Source organism: Canis aureus, chromosome 7 (genome assembly GCF_053574225.1).
Source record: "Canis aureus isolate CA01 chromosome 7, VMU_Caureus_v.1.0, whole genome shotgun sequence".
Classification (NCBI taxonomy): Eukaryota; Metazoa; Chordata; class Mammalia; order Carnivora; family Canidae; genus Canis; species Canis aureus.
In genome coordinates, this window is record NC_135617.1 from 25932880 (window position 1) to 25952825 (window position 19946).

General features: G+C 38.5%; 1 long non-coding RNA gene across 6 annotated transcripts in view; it reads left to right on the forward strand.

Annotated features, from left to right (window-relative positions):
• LOC144317161 (uncharacterized) overlaps window positions 1-19946 on the forward strand; it is a 47804-nt gene that overhangs the window by 12032 nt on the left and 15826 nt on the right. The window contains exons 2-4 of one of the 6 annotated variants that reach the window (XR_013383061.1): window positions 8280-8420; window positions 9669-9870; window positions 15702-16430. This is a non-coding gene — a long non-coding RNA (uncharacterized LOC144317161). Of the gene's footprint in view, window positions 1-8279; window positions 8421-9668; window positions 9871-15701; window positions 16431-19946 lie in introns of those variants that run through there. The other 5 variants (XR_013383057.1, XR_013383056.1, XR_013383059.1 and 2 more) reach the window with 5 other exon arrangements.

Sequence of the window (19946 nt, forward strand, 5' to 3'; positions counted from 1 at the left end):
ATGGAACCCAGGGGCACTGGTGGTGAAAGAATGCACCCAAGGAGGAACAAAGGAGACAGCAGTTTATTGGATATACTGCAAAGGAGCAGCAGGCAGGATAGCAAAGGGAGAGACTGTCTGCCGGTAGGCAGTGGCGAGGGGCTATAGTTAAAGGGGAAGGTGAGGAGGTATGGGAACATATAGAAATTTCCTTTTTTGGTACCTGTTCCCAGTTGTAAGTAGCCCTTTGGTCAGCTAGGGCCTATGGCTGTTTCAAAGTGGGTTGCTAATGAGCCTGTTTCCATTCAGCCCCATGGTCACTGTGGGCCCTTTTACCTTGCTCAGGTTTTCTTTACTCAAGCATGTTGCTTAAAAGTGCCCTCTACAGACAAGAATTCTTGCTTCCTGGGGTGCCTGGGTGGCTCAGTTTGTTGAGTGGTTGAGCATCCTTGGACTCTTGGTTTCTGATCCGGTCATGGTCTCAGGGTCATGGGATTGAGCCCCACGTGAGGTCCCCACTCAGCATGGAGTCTGCTTGTCTCTCTCTCTCTCCCTCTCCCCTTCCACTGCCTCATGAGCATGTGCACATGCAAGCGTGCGTGCTCTCTCTCTCTCAAATAAATAAATAAATAAATCTAAAAAAAAAAAAAGAATTCTTGCTTCCTGATATATACTTCCTGTATACTTGGAAGAGACCCTGAAAAACTGAGTAACTCCCCCAAATGGCCAAAGCCATCACCTTAAATATCATCTTTAGCTAAAGACAAAAGAAAATGTTGCGGGGGAGTCAGTTGAGGGAGGTGACCAAGAAAAGCACAGCAAACCAAGGTATGGTTGTAATTCAGATTTAAGTCCTTGTATTCTCCACTGATAAAAGTTTTTAGAGATTGAGTCATTCCCCCCTTCCTGGCACAGAGAGGGATACACCATTAGAAACAGATATTTCCCTCATACATATTAATGTCTCTTACAAAAGAGTAACTTCTCAGTTTTCAGAGCTTTATCTCCGCCTGCCATTTCTTTCTCTCTCTCTCTCTCTTTTTTTTTTTAAGATTTATTTATTTATTCATGAGAGACACAGAAAGAGAGGCAAACACATAGGTAGAGGGAGAAGTAGGTTCCCTGTGGGGAGCCTGATGTGGGACTCCATTACAGAACCTTGGGATCACACCCTGAGCCAAAAGCAGATGCTCAACCACTGAGCCACCCACGTGCCCTGTGTCTGCCACTTCTTAACCAGTTTATAATAATAGTCAGTTTAAAATAATCCTTGTGCTGACTCTTAACCCTAGGAAACAAACTGAGGATTGCTGGAGGAGAGCTGGGTGGAGGGATAGGATAACTGGGTGGTGGGCATTAAGGAGGGCACATGATGTAATGAGCACTGAGTGTTATATGCAACTGAAAATTACTAAACTCTACATCTGAAAATAATGATGAACTATATGTTGGTTAATTGAATTAAAAATCAATCAATTAATCAATCAATTAAGTAATTAATTAATAAAATAATCCTCATGCTAAAGAGAAACACTTTGGGGTGACAAATTCTACTCTCTTCCAGGCATCTGGATTTTTTTAATGCTTCCTTTATTGAAATAAAATTAAGGTACAATGTGATATTAATTCTAAGTATATAACATTGATTAAACAATTGTATACATTACTCAACGCTCACCCCAATAAGTATGGTCACCGTGCATCACTGTACAACGTTATCACAATATTATAGACCATATTCCCTATGCTGAACTTTTCATCACCATGACTTATTTATTTTATAACTAGAAATTTGTATCTCTTACTGCCCCTCAGCTATTTCACCCATAAGCATCTGGATTTTTAAAAATAGGACTGTCAATGTGTGATGAACTTGGAAATACACAGATCTCTTCCTGTTTTAGGACATCAACTTTAAGAAGGTTTGCTTTAAGAAATTTTGCTGATTTCTGTGAATCTTACCGACATATTCTTCAATAAAACAATAACAATCATTCCATTAATATCAACTTGATGGGCAGCCCCTGTGGCTCAGTGGTTTAGCGCTGCCTTCAGTCCAGGGTGTGACCCCGGAGTCTGGGGACTCCAGGATTGCGCCTTGGGCCAAAGACAGGCACCAAACTGCTGAGGCCTCCAGGTATCCCCCAATAAATAAAATCTTTAAAAATATATATCAACTTGAGTATTTCGTGTTCTATTCATATCCTGGGCAGAATCAGTCCCCTAAGCACTTATCTTCATCAGACCTTTACAAAACTGTTCTCTTACTATTTCTTTCCCCACATCCATCCTCCCGAGTTCCTCTCTAACCAGAGCTCCTCTGTGAAGCCTTCCTCGGTCTGCTTGGGTGGAGTGAAGTTTAGGTGTAACATCCGTCATTAGAGTAGATTTGACTCATTTGTTCTGCTTTCCTTTACCTGCCCTTCCCTTACAGAAATAACAGCTCTTCAGAACTCCCATAGCTTTGATTTGCTACTTACTATATTTGGGTTGGAATCTGTCACTTTGCTGTCACTTTGCCTTTTATTACAGTTAATTCATAGATGAGCCTTAACGCAGGAGCCTGTAAGCCCTGTGAGGGTAGAGATTGTGTTTTGTATTCAGCCTCAGTTCTCTAATACTCTTTGGTATGTTGCAAGGTAATAATAAGTAGTCCATAAATGCCCATTGAAACCAATTCAGTTCAGTTTATATTTTATAGTCATGTGGATACAGATCTATGTTTACCTTCATTATTTGAAATGTCCTAGACTTTGCAGGGAGAACAGATGCTCTCCAAACTTTAGAAGCTCATCTACGACTGTCTTTCAAATATTTGGGGGAATCTATACTTTAGCAATAAAATTGTCTATAACCAAAAGTTGTGACTCAAGTACAATCAAAAGAAGACAAGATATATGCTCAGTTGTTACACTGTAATAGATGAACTGCAAACATGTGGGCTCTAGCTTTCTATTTTACAAACTTAATCTGTGCTTTAGGTCTAATTTAGTTTTGTCTTTGCTCTTATATTTTGTCACAGTATTGATTTTTTTTATCGTCTTCTTGAGAGGTTCTAAATTTCCAACTCAATTGTTTTCTTAACGTGACTGGTTCTTCTTGCAATTTCTTCACGATGAGTTTACCAATTAACATCCAATGCACTGCTTAATCTGGGCTCTTACTACCTTCCTAGAAACCTAAGGAGAAAATAAATGTGGAAACTACTTCTGGGTCCAGGTAGGACTTACTCTTCAGGATCTGAATTATCTGAGAGAAAAGCTTTCAAATTTCAGTGTAGTTAAGATCAATTGTACAATTTAACTTAAATGCAGATTTCCAGACCAGACTTCTAGAAAATCTGTCTAACTCAGTTGGACTAGAACTGGGCCCTGGAAACCTGCATTCCTATTACTTCAGGGGCCTTCAGATCATACTGTTCTAGATCTATGGTTGTATACCTCTGCTTTTCTTTCCTTCCTTCCAACTCATGGCCCTTGCACCATTTTTTAAAACTCAATAACAGTTAATTTATTCTTAAGAATTTTTGTCTGCGTACAGAAGCATTTGTGTATATATCACCACTTCACTTTCCTAAGCAAATCAACTCAGACCATTCAAGCATTTTTCTATTTTGTTTTTTTTCCTCTTAATAATTCATCCAGAAATCTTTTCATATCAGCATTATTTGCATTGACTGTATGGTATTTCATGGTATAAATGAAGATAATTTTATTATTTATATGATTGATGAGCAATTATTTAATTTTTTATATTACTTATAAAAATGCTGCAGTGACCTTCCTTGTGCATATATCTACTTACCTGAGCAAGTAAATATACATGGGATAAATTCCATAACAAGGAATTATTGGATCAAAAGCAATGTGTGTTTTTAATTTCATCAGATATAACCAAATTGCCCTTCCAAAGTGTTGAACCAATTTATAGTCCCATCAACAGAGTAGAAGAGAGTCTGTTTTCTCTAAATACTTAGTAGAACTATTTTGTCAAACTTTTAAAATAATTTCAGGGGATCCCTGGGTGGCGCAATGGTTTAGCGCCTGCCTTTGGCCCAGGGCGCGATCCTGGAGCCCCGGGATCGAATCCCACATCAGGCTCCCGGTGCATGGGGCCTGCTTCTCCCTCTGCCTATGTCTCTGCCTCTCTCTCTCTCTCTGTGTGTGACTATCATAAATAAATAAAAATTAAAAAAAAAAAGAACTTCATTCCTCAAAAAAACAAAAACAAAAACAAAAACAAAAAAAATTTCAGTTTAAAAATAGTATCCCATTTTAATGAGCATTTCTTAAATTTTAGGTCAGATTGAGCATTTCTTGACTTGGTCATTGCTCCTATTAATTTCTGGAGGATATAATTAAAAAGTCAGAAAGCATTTTAAGCAATTGTTAGCTCTGTATAACATTGATATGGAATTCCATAAATATACTGCACTTGGAATTCTTTAAGTTAGATGTTAACATATATACCTTTAAGGGAATACTTTACTCATAAGTTGATAGAGGAATATTAAGATGGAGCTAATGTTTCTTTCTTATTTGATATTTCTGCCAATTGAATAGCTTTCTGGTATATTATTCCTCTTTTGAATTAGTGACAAAGGTAAATTGTTTGATTTCTAGGAAGAGTTACTTACTCTGTGCATGAAATATAACGTGAAACAAGGAGGCAACTTCCTTTCCCCTCTGCTTCAGGATGCTCAAATCTTGCTGTCATTTCCATTTCCTTCTTTGGTGCTTTGCCCTATTTTAAGCATAGAAAGTAACAGAACATTTATAAGCACTCAACTGTCTGCAGCTTTGGTGCATCATTTAGAAAGCAAGAATCATTTCTCGCAGAGCACTGACTGGCACCACACAGCAGGGGAGTAAAGCTGAAAGGAGAAACCACTAGAAATTTGTTTTCTCTTTGCTCAAGTTCCTGTCAAACGCATAAAACCTGGACTTAAAAATGAACCAGATGTGGTTCAAATGAACTTTCAAGATTAAAGTCAAAACATGATTTTTTAAACTTTCAAATGATCATTGTGTATTGGTCCTCACAGTATTATTAGAAACTGCTCTGTACTTTTTATTTGAGGTTATAGAGCTATAAACTTTAAAAGCTGGCTTTATTACAAACTCAATCTTTTGGAGTATTCTAAATCTTTCATATACTTGAACTATTTATATGGGAAGCAAAAGACTGTTTTTAAAAGGGTAGCTGATTACCATCACTTCCTTGTATAAGTTTTTTTGCACTGAGAAATTTCAGTTACTCCAAATGCTCTTCCCTTCAAAGCCCAGTGAAAGTAAAGCACCTCATTCTGTTAATGATTGCAGATTATTACACGTGCCTTGAGTGTGTTAATGTAGGATGCCCAGAAACTTACAGTGAAGAGCTTCATGAATTGAACCGCAAACTCCTTACGTCCACCTCTGATGTCATAAGGCCCCCTTTTATACAATTATTTTGGAAAATAACTTCTTCATGACACATTTACCATGATTTTTTCCCATAAAAATTAAAAGGATTTTAACCTCCAAGTTTTTCTTTTTGAGAAAGCAAAATCAATGCAAATCAGAACATCTAATTAATAAATTTAACAACAAATAGTAATTTTGTTACATAAGTTCACCCATTTACTATAGGCTAGCAAGATTCCAAATGGTGGAGCTTCTGCTGGTTTTTCAATTCTTCAGTCTTCTGATGGTAGATGGTGCTGTGACAGCAGAGATGGTGGTGTGAATCCCGGCACCACTGGCTACTGTTTTCATGCAGGAACCACGGTGCCATATGCTCACAGCTGGTCTTTTCACTTTGGTTTCACCATTGAAGGAGAAAGTGTACTTGGAATGCTGGCTTATTTCAATTTTCCTCACCATTTTCTGGAGGGATGCACCATAATGGCTCCTGTATTTGCCAATGATTCTGACCTTACTAAGTTTAGCTATATTGCTGCAAGCTAGGACCAAGCCCAGAAAGAGCCACGTTTACCACTATTAAGTTTCTAGTTTGAAGGCGAATCTTCGAAGGTCCTTAAGACCTGAAATTGCCTCCTAGTTGCTCAAGATACTGAGTTACTAATCATTTTCTTTGTTCTTGCCTCCAGTGATACAACGTAATTCCAATATATTAGAACTTTGATTTCACTAGAAACTCTTCAGGCTGCTAAATGTTTTTCTAAGTTCCTGCTATCAATCTTTTCTTTTCTTTCTTTCTTTTTTTTTCTCAAGATTATATAAATGCTTGCCTTTATTTTCTTTGAGTATTCTGCTATCAACCTTTTCATTACATCCTCTCTCTTGGCAATCTCATCCATTATCGTGGCTTTAATTTTTATTTTTATGAATATGACTCCCCAAATCAATATCTCCAATCTGAATTTTCCCCTGAGCTTTAGCTTCACACATCCACCTGCCTGTAGGGCAGCTCCACCTAGATTTTTTGCAGGCTTCTCAACCCCCAAATGAACTCATCAAACTCCCCTCCCACCCTTGCTCTCACTCAGGCTTCGCTTTTCTCTTTCTGTTTGGGGCATTACTATCCTTCCAAGCTTTAGGTTCCAAACCTTGAGTTCAGCTTTCACTTTTTCCTTCCTTTTCCCTGTTGCCATAAGTTGTTCAGCTGTGCCAAAGAAATCATTGTATCCTTTCTCTTTTCCATTCCCAATGTCATTCCCAGCAGCTCTCCCAAATCTCTCCTAGGGAAAGTTTTCTTAATTTGTCTCTTTACCATCTGCCTCTTCTTCTATTTTGTGCTAAGGATTTCCAGCTAGAGCTGTCCTTCTAAAGTACAACTCTGATTTTAAGATGAGACAATCTAAAAGAGTTGAACCCCAAATCTGGAGTGAGCTAAGTGTGGGAGGATTGGTTAAGCCGCTTTATCTCTCATTCCCTCTTTTCTTATTTGTTTTGTGGATGTTAATAATTCCCACAACCTATAGTTATCGCAACAGAATGAAAATATGCACATAAGATTCTTATCCCTGGCACATGATTAGTGCTCAATATATGTTAACAGTTATTATCCTCCACTTTGCTGCTCCAAACTGTCAATAGTGCCATGTCAACCAAACAGTGCTGCTTTAAACTACCTTTCTAGCTCTGAATCCCACTTATTGACCTTCTAAAACTCTCTTTAGTCATATACGCTAAACCTTTCTCTGTATGCATATTGCTTATCTAAGTGTTTACTTTCTAGTTTGTCTCCTAGCTATTTATCTAATTTCCCCTGTCTTAGTCAACATTCTTTTAGTTATATATATATATTTAAAATATTTTATTTATTTATTCATAGACACAGAGTGAGAGAGGCAGAGACAAAGGCAGAGGGAGAAGCAGGCTCCGTGCAGGGAGCCCGATGTGAGACTCCATCCAGGGTCTCCAGGATCACACCCGAGGCTGCAGGCGGCGCCAAACCACTGCACCACCAGGGCTGCCCCATTCTTTCAGTTATAGACGATGTACACTCTTCACAGTTAGTTGAGTAAAAACGAAGGAAATCATTAACTTACATGTATGGACTAGTCAGGAACTGGAAAGCACTCAGGAACCATGGAAGGCACTCCCTCAATCACTCTCAGTTTGGGGCCCTGGGGGCTCCACTTGTTTCTGCACTTGGACTTCAGTTTCTGCCTCTGCACTTTGACCTTTTTTACTTCTCCTTCTACCCAGAAGTAACCATCTCTCAGTTCAGGGCTTGTTATTTTCGTCTACTTGGTTTCACGCACAAATCAAATGGCTCTACATCCTAATTCTAAATTTCTGGGAAATAGAATTAGGTAAGAACATATTCCAAGCCAGTCAGTCTGTCATAACAGCAGGCCAGGCGATCTCAGACAAACCTGGCTGCCAGGGCTCACCCATGCTGGGCAGTTCTCAGAGAAAGTCCCTGCAGGGTAAGATGCTCCAAAGATATTTAATGTAGCAGAAAATAAGGTCATTAGAGCATGAGTAGTGTTTCATCATTTTTGTATTTTCTCATCGTTATATAGACCCCCTTCAATAAGTTTTTATGAAAAGATCTGAAAATTTCTTTCACGAGGTTGCTAAAAAAACAGTGCTGATATTAAAAGTGAAGTTAGGGATCCCTGGGTGGCGCAGCGGTTTGGCGCCTGCCTTTGGCCCAGGGCGCCATCCTGGAGACCCGGGATCAAATCCCACGTCGGGCTCCCGGTGCATGGAGCCTGCTTCTCCCTCTGCCTATGTCTCTGCCTCTCTCTCTCTCTCTCTCTCTGTGTGACTATCATAAATAAAACAAAAAAATAAAAATAAAAAATTTAAAAGTGAAGTTAAACTTACAATTTGCTTTATCTGCAGCAAATGATACAGGCTTGTTTGGAAATTACAGGACCTCATGGGGCAATGGAAAATTTTGCCACAAAATGAATGAAATACTTGAACAGGTCTTAAACCGGGGAACTTTGAAGAAATGCAAGAAGTCATCTCAACTCATCTTTGGTAAAACTTCATTTTGTGTAAAGCTTTGTGTACTCTGGAGCCCAGTGGAAGAAAGATGCTGATAGACTAGAAAGTATCCATGCAGAGTCAACAAAGGTGATAAGAGCAGAGAGTATGCACTATTAGTTTCTGAGGCCTGCTGCAATAGAGTAGTGCTTTAGTAGCAAGCTAAATGGCCTAAAATGACAGAATTTTATTGTCTCATAGTTTGGGAGTCTAGAGTTCTAAAATTAAGATCCTGATAGCGCCATGTTCACTCTGAACCCCACGGGGAAGATCCTTCTTTGCCTCTTCTTAAGCTTCCCCTGATGGTGGTAGCTCTAAGTCCTTGGCATTGCTTGGTTTGCAACTCCAGTCTCTACCTCTGCCATTATATGGCATTTTCCCCCTGTGTCTCTGTGGTGGTTGGTCTGTGTATTTACAGATCGCAAGGCATTTTTCTCTTCTTCTCAGGATGCCAGTCATATTGGAGTAGGAGCCATGTTAATTACTTCATCTTAACTTGACTGAATCCACAAAAACCCTATTTCCAAATAAGGTCACATTCATAGGTAACAGAGGTTAGGACTTTGACATGACTTTCTGGGGGACACAATCCAACCTATAACAGAGTACAACCTATAAAGATCTTTTAAAGTTGAAATATATCTTAGTCCAAAAATGAGGCTTTGAGGATGTGATAAATTACAATAAACATTGGGATATTGTGGTGGTCAGAACGATGCCCTCTCATCTCAGATGTCCATGCCCTAATCCCTAAAACCTGTGATTATGTTAGGTTACAAGGCCAGGGAGGATTATGGTTGCAAATAGAATTACACTTGCTAATCTGACTTTAAAATAGGTGATTAGGGCAGCCTGAGTGGCTCAGCGGTTTAGTGCAGCCTTCAGCCCAGGGCCTGATCCTGGAGACCTGGGATTGAGTCCCACATCGGGCTCCCTGCATGGAGCCTGCTACTCCCTCTGCCTGTGTCTCTGCCTCTCTCTCTCTGTGTGTGTCTCTATGAATAAATAAGTAAAATCTTTAAAAAAAAAACATACTTAAGGTAGATGTTAGTAATTTGGCTCAAATAATGATTTATCAAGATCAATTGCTAACTTGTTACTGCTGGAGGTAGTCACAAGATGCCATATTAAATAGACAAGGATCTGATACAGAGAATGTTGCCATATTTGTTCAGTAGTATATGTTTAGAGGATAAGTAAACCTTTCAGTCATATTACTTGTGCTTTGTTTCCCTTTACCAGAATAAAATTTACTAAAACGATGTATATGCCCGTTAGAGTGTGTGGAATTCAATTAACATAGCTGGATTTCAATTTCACTGGCAGTATCAGAAAGTTCACCTGTAACCAGCTCCCTCTGGGGAAGATTGCCTTCCTGTGTAATCTGATTTCCATAGTTACATGGAATGAGAACCTGGCCCCTTGAAAACAAGGTATTGATCTGGTAAGAATCTACCTTATTCTTATTCATAAAAGCTGTTTTCAGTTGCAAGCATTTAAGTTTCTGAAAAATCACCCTTTTCTAAAGGAATACTAACTAAAGCTTGAAGTGATGATTGTTACCCTAATCTTGCTTCTAACATTTTATGGGTTACTATATAGTCAAGTTGTATCATATTCTGCAAAAATAATATTAGCCATAGAGAAGTCAAGAGGTTTCTGTCTCTGCCTTTTCTCCAAATTTCAAATTTCAAATTGTCCTTTTCCCATTTGAAAGGAGGAGGGGGAAGGATAGTTCACTGATAGCTTTTATGGAGAGGTCAGAATGACTATAGAATGATTTGTGAGCCCAGAGGGTTTACGGTTATTTTATGAAATTCCCACCATCTTGTGGAGATTTATAGTTAATTGTTAAATTTAATTCTGTTCAAAGTGTTTACTCCCTTTCTTTTCCTTCTCTCTACTATCAAAACATTTCCTGGTAAGTTTCCTCTATAACTTTGTGTGCATGTACATGCATACTGCCATTCCAAATGGTGCCAAGTTCAATTTCATGAAGATAATGTATAAAAATCATAGCAGCAAGTTTCTTTAAATTGAGAGTGCTTATAACACTGATGCTGCCCTGCCATGTTAATATAAATGAGAATTATTCTTTCATAAACACTCAACTGTGAAATTCCTCCTGGCGGGTGAGAGAAACCTACAGGTGGGTTCCTACCCAAAGAAATAGTGCAGATTGGACTATGATGGGCTACAATAAAGGACTAGGTACTTGTATTAGGGAGGATTATACTATGCGTATGAAGCAGGAATTCCCAAGCACTCTGCAACTATGGAAACTGATGTATGAAGTCTGAGGTCCTGGCACAGCAGCAGCTGATTTCTATCATCTCTGTATTTTCTATCCCTGGAATTGTCGGGTTTTCATTACCAGGACCTCTAAGTTCTAGTTAGATTCTTTATATATGCGTACCAATCCACAGCCACATTTTCAAATGTTCTTAATTTTAACTATGTATTTCCTCTTCTATTCTCAAAATCAGTTAGTGTCATACTCTAATTTAGGTGCTACAATCACTTTAATATTTGCCTTAGGTTTCTTTCTTTCTTTCTTTCTTTCTTTCTTTCTTTCTTTCTTTCTTTCTTTCTTTCTTCCTTCCTTCCTTCCTTCCTTTCTTTTAGGCTCCACACCCAGTTCTTTTAGGCTTGAACTCATAACCATGAGATTAAGAGTCATATGCTGAGGCAGCCCCGGTGGCGCAGCGGTTTAGCCCCGCCTGCAGCCTGGGGTGTGATCCTGGAGATCCAGGATTGAGTCCCACATTGAGCTCCTTGCATGGAGCCTGCTTCTCCCTCTGCCTGTGTCTCTGTCTCTCTCTCTGTGTTGGCCCTTTAAGTTTTTAGTTTGTCTCATTTTAGTGTCTTGACTTGGGGGCAGGTGTCATAATCAAATAACCAAAAGCAATATATGGTTTCCTATAGCCTTTCCTAAAGAGAGGATTTGGTTTTGTCTTCCTGGAAAATAAACACCCTACCTCCAACCCATTTTTTAAGTGAAGGGTTTCTATGCAAAAATGGCAAAAATCAAAATAGTCTCAAAATATCCTATCGTACTGTGTTACCAGAGGTAGAGCAAGTATGAAAGAAAAAGCTTCCAAATTTTCACATTCCAGCTACGTGAAGTAAATAATTTTTTTCTGAATTATATTTCCTTAAATTTTTGTGAATTAGTATTGAGAATTGCATTATTTTTTCAGTAAAACAAACAAGAATCTTTTAAAAATACTTTCAGGGACACCTGGGTGGCTCAGCAGTTAAGCATCTGCCTTCAGTCCAGGGTGTGATCCTGGGGCCCCGGGATCGAGTTCTACATCGGGCTCCCTGCATGGAGCCTGCTTCTCCCTCTGCCTGTGTCTCTGCCTTGTTCTCTCTCTCTCTCTGTCTCTCATGAATAAATAAATAAAATCTTAAAAAATAATACTTTCACAAGAGACAATAATAGCAAGGATGAGTTCAAATTCAATTTACTAAGTGTTGTGTTAGGTCTTTGAGGTTTTTGATTGTTGATAAACCTATGCATATTACTTGTGAAATGTCTATTGATTTCAACCATATGGTAAAAATCATTGCTTAGTGGAGAAACAATAGCTGTGAAATGATAAAATGAAAAACAATATAATATTTATTTTTTAAAAGATTAATAGGAATACAAGGAGTATAATAAATTCCTCTTGTAACATAATTGACTAGCAGTAATAAGAATGTAGAAAATATTGGGAGAAGAATGTAATATTAACCACTTTTTAATAGAAAGTATTTATAATATATATCTTCAGTAGCTAAATTTCCTTTCCCACAGCTCCTTGTATACAGATAATTTTTGCTCATACAAGCCTTTGCATTATTTACAATTAGTTCATAGTCATGATGATAGAGATTTTAACAAGAAAATATTAACTTCCTCCCCTAAATCTCCCCCGAGATCGACAACTTGCAAATACATTCCTTGCCAGAGAAACACAGTCTCCATTCTTTAACAACAAGATAACAGCTTCTTCACAGCTATTCTCTTACTTGATGAGGGGCAAAATGTCACCTTTGCTGAAAGCAACCCACTGCTTTCACAGCAATCAGAGATCAAAATTCCAGTTTATAGATATAAATTGCACATGGACTTTCATAGGAAAAAAGATCATAGATAGTATTAGGTTGTTGTTGCCTGAGCTAAGACTTGAGGAAATATAAAGAAATCCAGGATAAACTTAATTTTATGATTTATTTAAGAATAGTACCTGAATTTATTACAAAATCCTGTTTCCCAGAAGTATAATTTTAATAAGTTCTTCAATACTTATTGCAAGACCACTGACATTGAACCAAATTACTGTAATCTACATCTAGATGGTGTTTCAAAATATGAATAGATGTGGTCCCCTCCCTTCTTTTTTGGTTTTCCTAACTCTTCCCCAAGGACAACTGAACCAGAGAGCTGAGGCAGCAACTTTCTGCTTTTGTTTGTTTGCTTGCTTTTTAGGTTCAAATCTCCAGGGCCAGGTATAAGGCAGAAAGATTGGAAAGAATACTTGATAAGTGAGTTCCACTCTATCCCAACCTCCCTTTGATCCTAAGAGCAATGAAAACAAAACCAAACCAAACCTCCATACAAACCTCATCCTGCCCTGGATGAGGAAGAAGATACTGGAAAGGAAACAGTAGTCAGATGTTAGTGACAAGTTCCTTGAAAAGATGTCTGCACCTCTTCAAACAAAATTCTGGCTTGGGAGAGGGATGTTAACAGACTCTACAGATAAATTTGGGTATCCAAGAGTGGGTGTGTCTGGTGTCCTGCCTTCTTTCAGGTGGCCCCATGGGTCAGATGAGACGCTCTGGGTGGCAGAAATAATAAAGAGGCTTCCAGGAAGAAGTTCAATTGCATACAACTTGCTCTCTCCCCTGCTCCCTCTCCCTCTCCCTCTCTTTCTCTCTCTCTCTCTCTCTTTTAAAGATTTTATTTATTTATTCATGAGAGAGAGAGAGAGAAGCAGAGACACAGGCAAAGGGAGAAGCAGGCTCCATGCAGGGAGCCCGACGTGGGACTTGATCTCGGGTTTCCAGGATCATGCCCTGGGCTGAAAATGGCATTAAACCACTGGGCCACCCGGGCTGCCCATCCCTCTCTCTTTTTAAGAACTGTACATAGTAGATACATAATTAATGGATTAGAGCTATTTATAAAGAATATCAATGAATCGATCAAATATTTATTGAATGTTATATTGACCACCTTTGAAAACTTTTTAGAAAGTTATTGTGTAGCCACATAACATGTGTTTTCAGATCCAGAGAAAGGAAAAATTCAGAGAAGAATGAAATAAGATTCATGGAGGAGACAGGTCTTGGGTAGGAGGTGGAGATATATTGGTTTTTAGTAAAAACACAACAAATCCCAAACACAAAAACCAGGCAAGGAAAGAATAGGTCTTCAAAAGAATAATCTTTTATTCCTGGAATCCCCTGTAGGCTAAATCTCACCACTTAGCATGGCTCTACAGAAACTGAAAAGAATTAAAAATGAACAATAAATGACAATGCCTTTTCCCTTCAATGTGTCCAATCCAGTAATGCGCAAAAGAGTGCCTTTGTAAAGGCTTGGTTGTCGATGCAAATATGCAAGGAGACCACTTCAGCAGGAAAAAGGGCCAGGGAAAAATTACTGCTCCCTATTTTTGTTTCTCTGGCTAGTCTTCTGGTGGAATTGTCAAAAAAAATTATTCTGAAATGTATTAGAATCATCAAAACTAGAATAGTTTTGATAATAGAATCAAACTAATAGAATCATCAAACTAGAGAGCGCATTGCTGCTTATGTGAAGAACCAAGCACTACACTTTGGGGGATTTTCTCAGATGCCACATCATGAAATCGTGTGTGTGTATATGTGTCTGTGTGTGTGTAGTTCACAATAAAGCCCTTGCACCTGTGTCTGACACATCATTCTCTCCAGGTGCTTTTCACACAAAGCTTAGCTTCTGTATAACTATTCCATTGCTTACTTGGAAAAGGTATTATGAAATTGCTGTGGACTGAATTGTGTCCTCTCGAATGAATAGTTAAGCCCTAGCCCCCAATGTCATGGCATTTGGAGATGAGGTTATGGGGAGATTTAGATGAGGTCATAAGGGTGGGGCCATTGTGATGAGTTTAGTGCCCCTTTAAGGAGAGAAGCCAGAGTTTGCTTTCTCTCTACCATGTGAGGACATGGTGAGGTATTTATCTACAACCCAAGAAAAGAGCTGTCACCAGAACTGACCATGCTGGCACCCTGATCTTGGACTTTCAGCTTCTAGAACTGTGAGAAAATAAATTTCTGTTGTTTAAATCCCAAGAAGTATTTTATTATGGCAGCCTGAGCAAACCAAGCAGAAGAATTGGACTCCCTAGTGTGAGGATGTTTTCTGAATGTCAAGTGGTTATTCACTTTTAGTCTACAGGAGTGTATTAAGATGAACACAAACTACTGCTTCTTACCACTTATATATCATTACATCAGTGCCAGAGCTGGTCTGCATAAAATGCCAGTGGCAAAGACACACCAATTGTTATTATTTAAGAGAATATGACTTAGAAAACAGAAATATGCACAGTTGACAGAGAAGCCCTTCATGTTGTCTCAGGGATTAAGAAGTCTTACATTTTCCTCTGTTAAGGCCAAGGTTTTGCAATTTGTACAGCTTACACTTTCTCTGAGACTCTTATGGAAAAATAATCTTGTGCTGCTAATTATCATTGCATACACAGAACTCAAGATTTTTTGTTTGATGTGTATGTCTACTTCAACAAGTACAAACCTGAAAAGCAGAGTTTAATGCTTAAGATTTGAACCATCTACCAGAGAAAATGCCTGACTCTGTAGCAATGTCTTCTTGGAAAAGTGTAGTGTGGAGAAACTTCAGGATAATCAGACTGAATGATTAAACTAATCCCAAATTGGTAATGGCTTGCATCAGGTGTGGAGGCCTGTGCAGGAGAAAAACTGCTTGAGTTATTTAAGCCACTCATAAGCCAAGAAAAAGAATTATCAGTCTCACCTTCGGAGGAAAGTCACATTATCCCATGAATTATTATGACTGTGCTGCATATACAGAATCAGGGCTGTCTGTATGAAAGTGGCAGCTAGAAATTATATTTGAAGTCTTAGAAGGCCAGCAATCCTTCCTTAGATGCAAGCTCCTTCTATATGAAATTCTAGTATACTTAATTTTATTTCTTTTTTTTTCTTAATTGTATTTCTGTATGCATTTTGATAATCGTGAAAATTTTATTTCCAAAACAGGTGCACAATTATTTTGGGACCAATAAAGGAAAGAGAGAGTTGAAAACAGAAAAGAAGAAAATGACAAAAGTGTTAATGGAAAATTAGGAGAATAGGATTTTAAAAATCTAGAGTTAGACAAAGACGGAAAAAAATAAGCCTAATGTTGGAACCAGCCCGCTACCTCTGTTAGGACAAAGGACCCTGAGATATCTCTAAAGGAGCAGGTGAATTGGGGCCTCGCTTCAGGCATGCACCGGGATTCTGAGGACAACAGTACAAGTTCTGAGTAATGAAAGAGGAAAGGCCTTAGCATTTGGGTGAAGAAGCAGGTGCACAAAAAGGACAACTTTTAGAATGGACATTATCTCCAGGGAAGTGAAATGAGTTTACCAGCATTTTTGTGGGACTTTTAGTGAAGGAGATTTGGAAAACTTTCTAGAAAGCAGGAAATGGTAAATAAAAGTTAGTTGTGTGGTGCCCATTATTACTCATTTAGAATGTTTTTAGACCCAGCCTCAATCAACCCCAGTCCCTATCTAATAGGTCAAACACGTAGCAAAAGGAAGACTATATTTGGCAGCTGTTTTTATATCTGTTCAGGTTCATAATTCCAGGGACGCCTGGGTGGTTCAGTGGTTAGGTGCCTGCCTTCGGCTCAGGTCGTGATCCCGGGATCCAGGATCGGGTCCCGCATCAGGCTCCTCTGTGAGGAGCCTGCTTCTCCCTCTGCCTATATCTCTGCCTCTCTCTCTCTGAGTCTGTCTTTCATGAATAAATAAATAAATTTAAAAAAAAGTTTCATAATTCCATGTCTGCAACCCTGGGGGACACAGGCGTTTCAGAATTCATAGATGTTTTTAAAAAGGCATTAATTTTAGGAAAAGTATATGTATATACATGTTTTGCTGAAAAATATTGGGGTGTTTGATTATTTGATTATGAGTTACTTTCCCTAGCTCTATCAGGCTATAGACATAGATATAGATGTTTATAGAGAATATAATATTATTTGGTATCTCTCTTTGGTACAGTTTGGGAAAGTAACTCATAATCAAGTGTACCAGTATTTCTCAGCAAAACATAAATATTCACATAAAGTAAAATAAAGATTATAAATGGTCTTCTCAGTTTAGGCTTGGATTTACTGCCAAATGAGTGTAAGTTGGGTTGGATTTTACTGTCAACTAAATTATAAATAACATTTCAGGTTTATGGGATGCCTGGGTGGCTCAGTGGTTGAGTGTCTGCCTTTGGCCCAGGGCGTGATCTGGAGTCCCAGAATTGAGTCCCACATCGAACTTCCTGCATGGAGCCTCCTTCTCCTTCTGTCTGTGTCTCTGCCTTTCTTCCTCTCTTTCTCTGTGTCTCTCATGAATAAATAAATAAAATCTTTTTTAAAAATCTTTTTAAAATTCCAGGTTTAAGAGATTTTTAAATTTCAGACATAGGGCTGTGAAATTATGAACTTATATGACTTTTTTTTTAAAACCAAAACTCAGTTTTGGCTAAGAACTATTGAGTTCTGTATGCCAACTTGTACTTTTTCCACTTTTTCCATGACAACTGAGGTCATAAATCTGGGTTGGACAAAGTATAGAGTAGATGGACTGATACAGCAGCCCTCATGAGAGCTGACTATGGAGGCATTTCCTCATAGAGACCAGGGATGCACAGAACCTCTGAAAGAATCTTGTTTTGTGATGCTGCTCAGAAGGACAGGTTAAAATTTTCCACAATTTTATCAAAAGTCTTTGATGAGGTTGAGGAGGTAGGCAATCTTATTAGAATCTGTTTGGGCCTTACAGATGGTCAGGAGTCCAGGGTGTTTCAATTCTGCACTGCTTCATTTTTTCATCCCAGAATGCTGACTCGTCCTATCAAACTCCAGTAAGCCCCCAAGCAGTGAAGAGCACATTCTGCTCAGCACTTAAGATAAAGTGTATATTTTATTGCTTACCAATAGCATTCTCTCTCTTTTCATCAACAAGATCTCAATTATGCTGCTAAAAACATGTTGCATGGACTATTACTAAAAGTCAGACTGGGATCTAAACTGCTGAGCCACCCAGGGATCCCGTCAGACTGGGATCTAGTGTGCCATTAACTAGCTGACCCTTATGGCTTCAAAAACTGCAGCCCAGCCTGCAGTTACGCTAGCCTATGCCTCTAACAAAAAAAGAAATACCAACACCAAACTCTGCTACACCTGGACATGAACATTTTGGGAAAAATGAATAAGTGAACAAAGTAGAGAAGCAGAAGATAGGAAATACAGGAAATGTAAGGAAAGTAGATAAGAATCTCCCAGATAAGATGATCCCAAATCTATCTTGGATTGTAACCGAAAAGAAAGCTTGAAAAGCAGGGTAGGACCAGGCAGGGACTGATAGGCAAGTGCTATAGTGTCTCCATTATTAATCTTTGTAACTTTTGTGCCAAGTGTAGGGGGGATAATAATAATAATAATAATAATAATTATTATTATTATTATTAATTTGCACAGAACATTTTTTTATGTGCTAAGCATTGTCTAAGTGCTTTATGTGACTTAGGCTTTTTTTTTTTTTTTAAGAGATGTAGAGATCGGGTTGGGAAGGAGCAGAGGAGAGAGGAAGAGAGAATCTTAAGCAGGCTCCATGCCCAGTGGAAAGACTGAGGTAGGGTGGATCTTACAACGGTGAGATCATGACCTGAGCTGAAATCAAGAGTCGTATGCTTAACCGACTGAGCCACCCAGTGCCCCTGAATTAGCTTATTCACTTCTCACAGTAACCCCATGAAAAAGATACTATATCCACATCTCATAGATGAATAGACTAACAAAAAGAACAGAGAAGCAAACTTGCCCAGATTTGTGGAGCTAGGAAAGAGTAGAGGTGGGATTTAAGCCCAGACAGTCTCACTCTGAGTGAATGAGTACAGGGATCAAACAAGAGAAGAAGTCAAAGTAATCCCAAGAAAAGTGGTGATACTATTAGCAAGATGGAGAATGAGGCTGGAATGGAAGGGAAGTTGCAGGGTGGACAATGGAATTGTCCTGGTATCTAAACTCCCTTGTAGTTAGATATAGCCCTCAAGTTTTGTTTTGGGATCTTTCCTCTCAGAATCTCAGTCTGTGTAGCTCTCACACACTGGACTCTATTGGGCCCTGAACTGTGGAGGCAAGTGATTCAGGCGATTCCATCCTGGCCAGGCATTCAGGTCCCCTGGCCCTAGTCATTTATGGGTGACTGATCTCAAAGGAACCCATAAGACAGTAGGAGTCTTTTTTGAGGAGAAAGGCAGATGCTCTTGACTGCTGAGTTAGAACTCAGAGATTGTGAAGTCCAGAGCTGCTGTAGCCATCTGCTATCATATATATGGAGTCTGTGACTAATGCCCACACAGTAGAGGGAGAATCAAGCTGTGGAGGGTTGCTGAGCTCCAAAGACAAGGCTTGAGCCCTGAAACCAGTCCAACTATCCCTCATAATGAAAGCCTCAGTTATATGAACCAATAAATCCCCTTCTAAAATAAGCTACATTTGTATTAGGTTTTTTTTTTTTTTTTTGTAACTTAAAAATACATACACTAACAAAAATAGAATAAGAATTTGGAAGAGAAATAAGTTTGGTTTGAACAAGTTGTGCATGAGGTTGTTAGAACAGTAACTGGAGATGTTCCACAGACATTTGGAAATATAAACTAAAATGCAAATGTGTAAAGATGTCTGCTCAGAGAATCTCCCTTTAACAGTTAAAGTTGATGATGAGGCTAATTGAACAATGAGCGTGATTAAGCAGGTGATAGAGAGTAAGTGGAAAACCAAAGACTGAGCTCCAGGGCAGTGGTCTTCATCAATTTTCATAATGTATGTGCCCAGTCAATATATTTTTTAGGTTCTAAAATATTTCTATCATAAATTTAAGTAGTTGCAAGTTGTGTAATTTCCTGCATATTCTAAGTTTGACATTTTAAATTAAAATGGTTATATCACTCTTTTAAATGTATCACATGTAATGCAAATGCTATACCAATTTGATATCTATCATGAGCCATTTAAAAAAATTTATGAACTCTTCTTTAATAAAGGAATTTTACATTGTCACCTTCTTTCTTTCACCTTCTTTCTTTTTCTTCTTTCTTTCTTTTCTTTCTTTCTTTCTTTCTTTCTTTCTTTCTTTCTTTCTTTCTTTCTTTCTTTCTTCTTTCTTCTTTCTCTTTCTTTTTAAGAGTTTATCCATTTGAGAGAGAGCATCAGAGATAGAGGACAAGGAGGAGGGC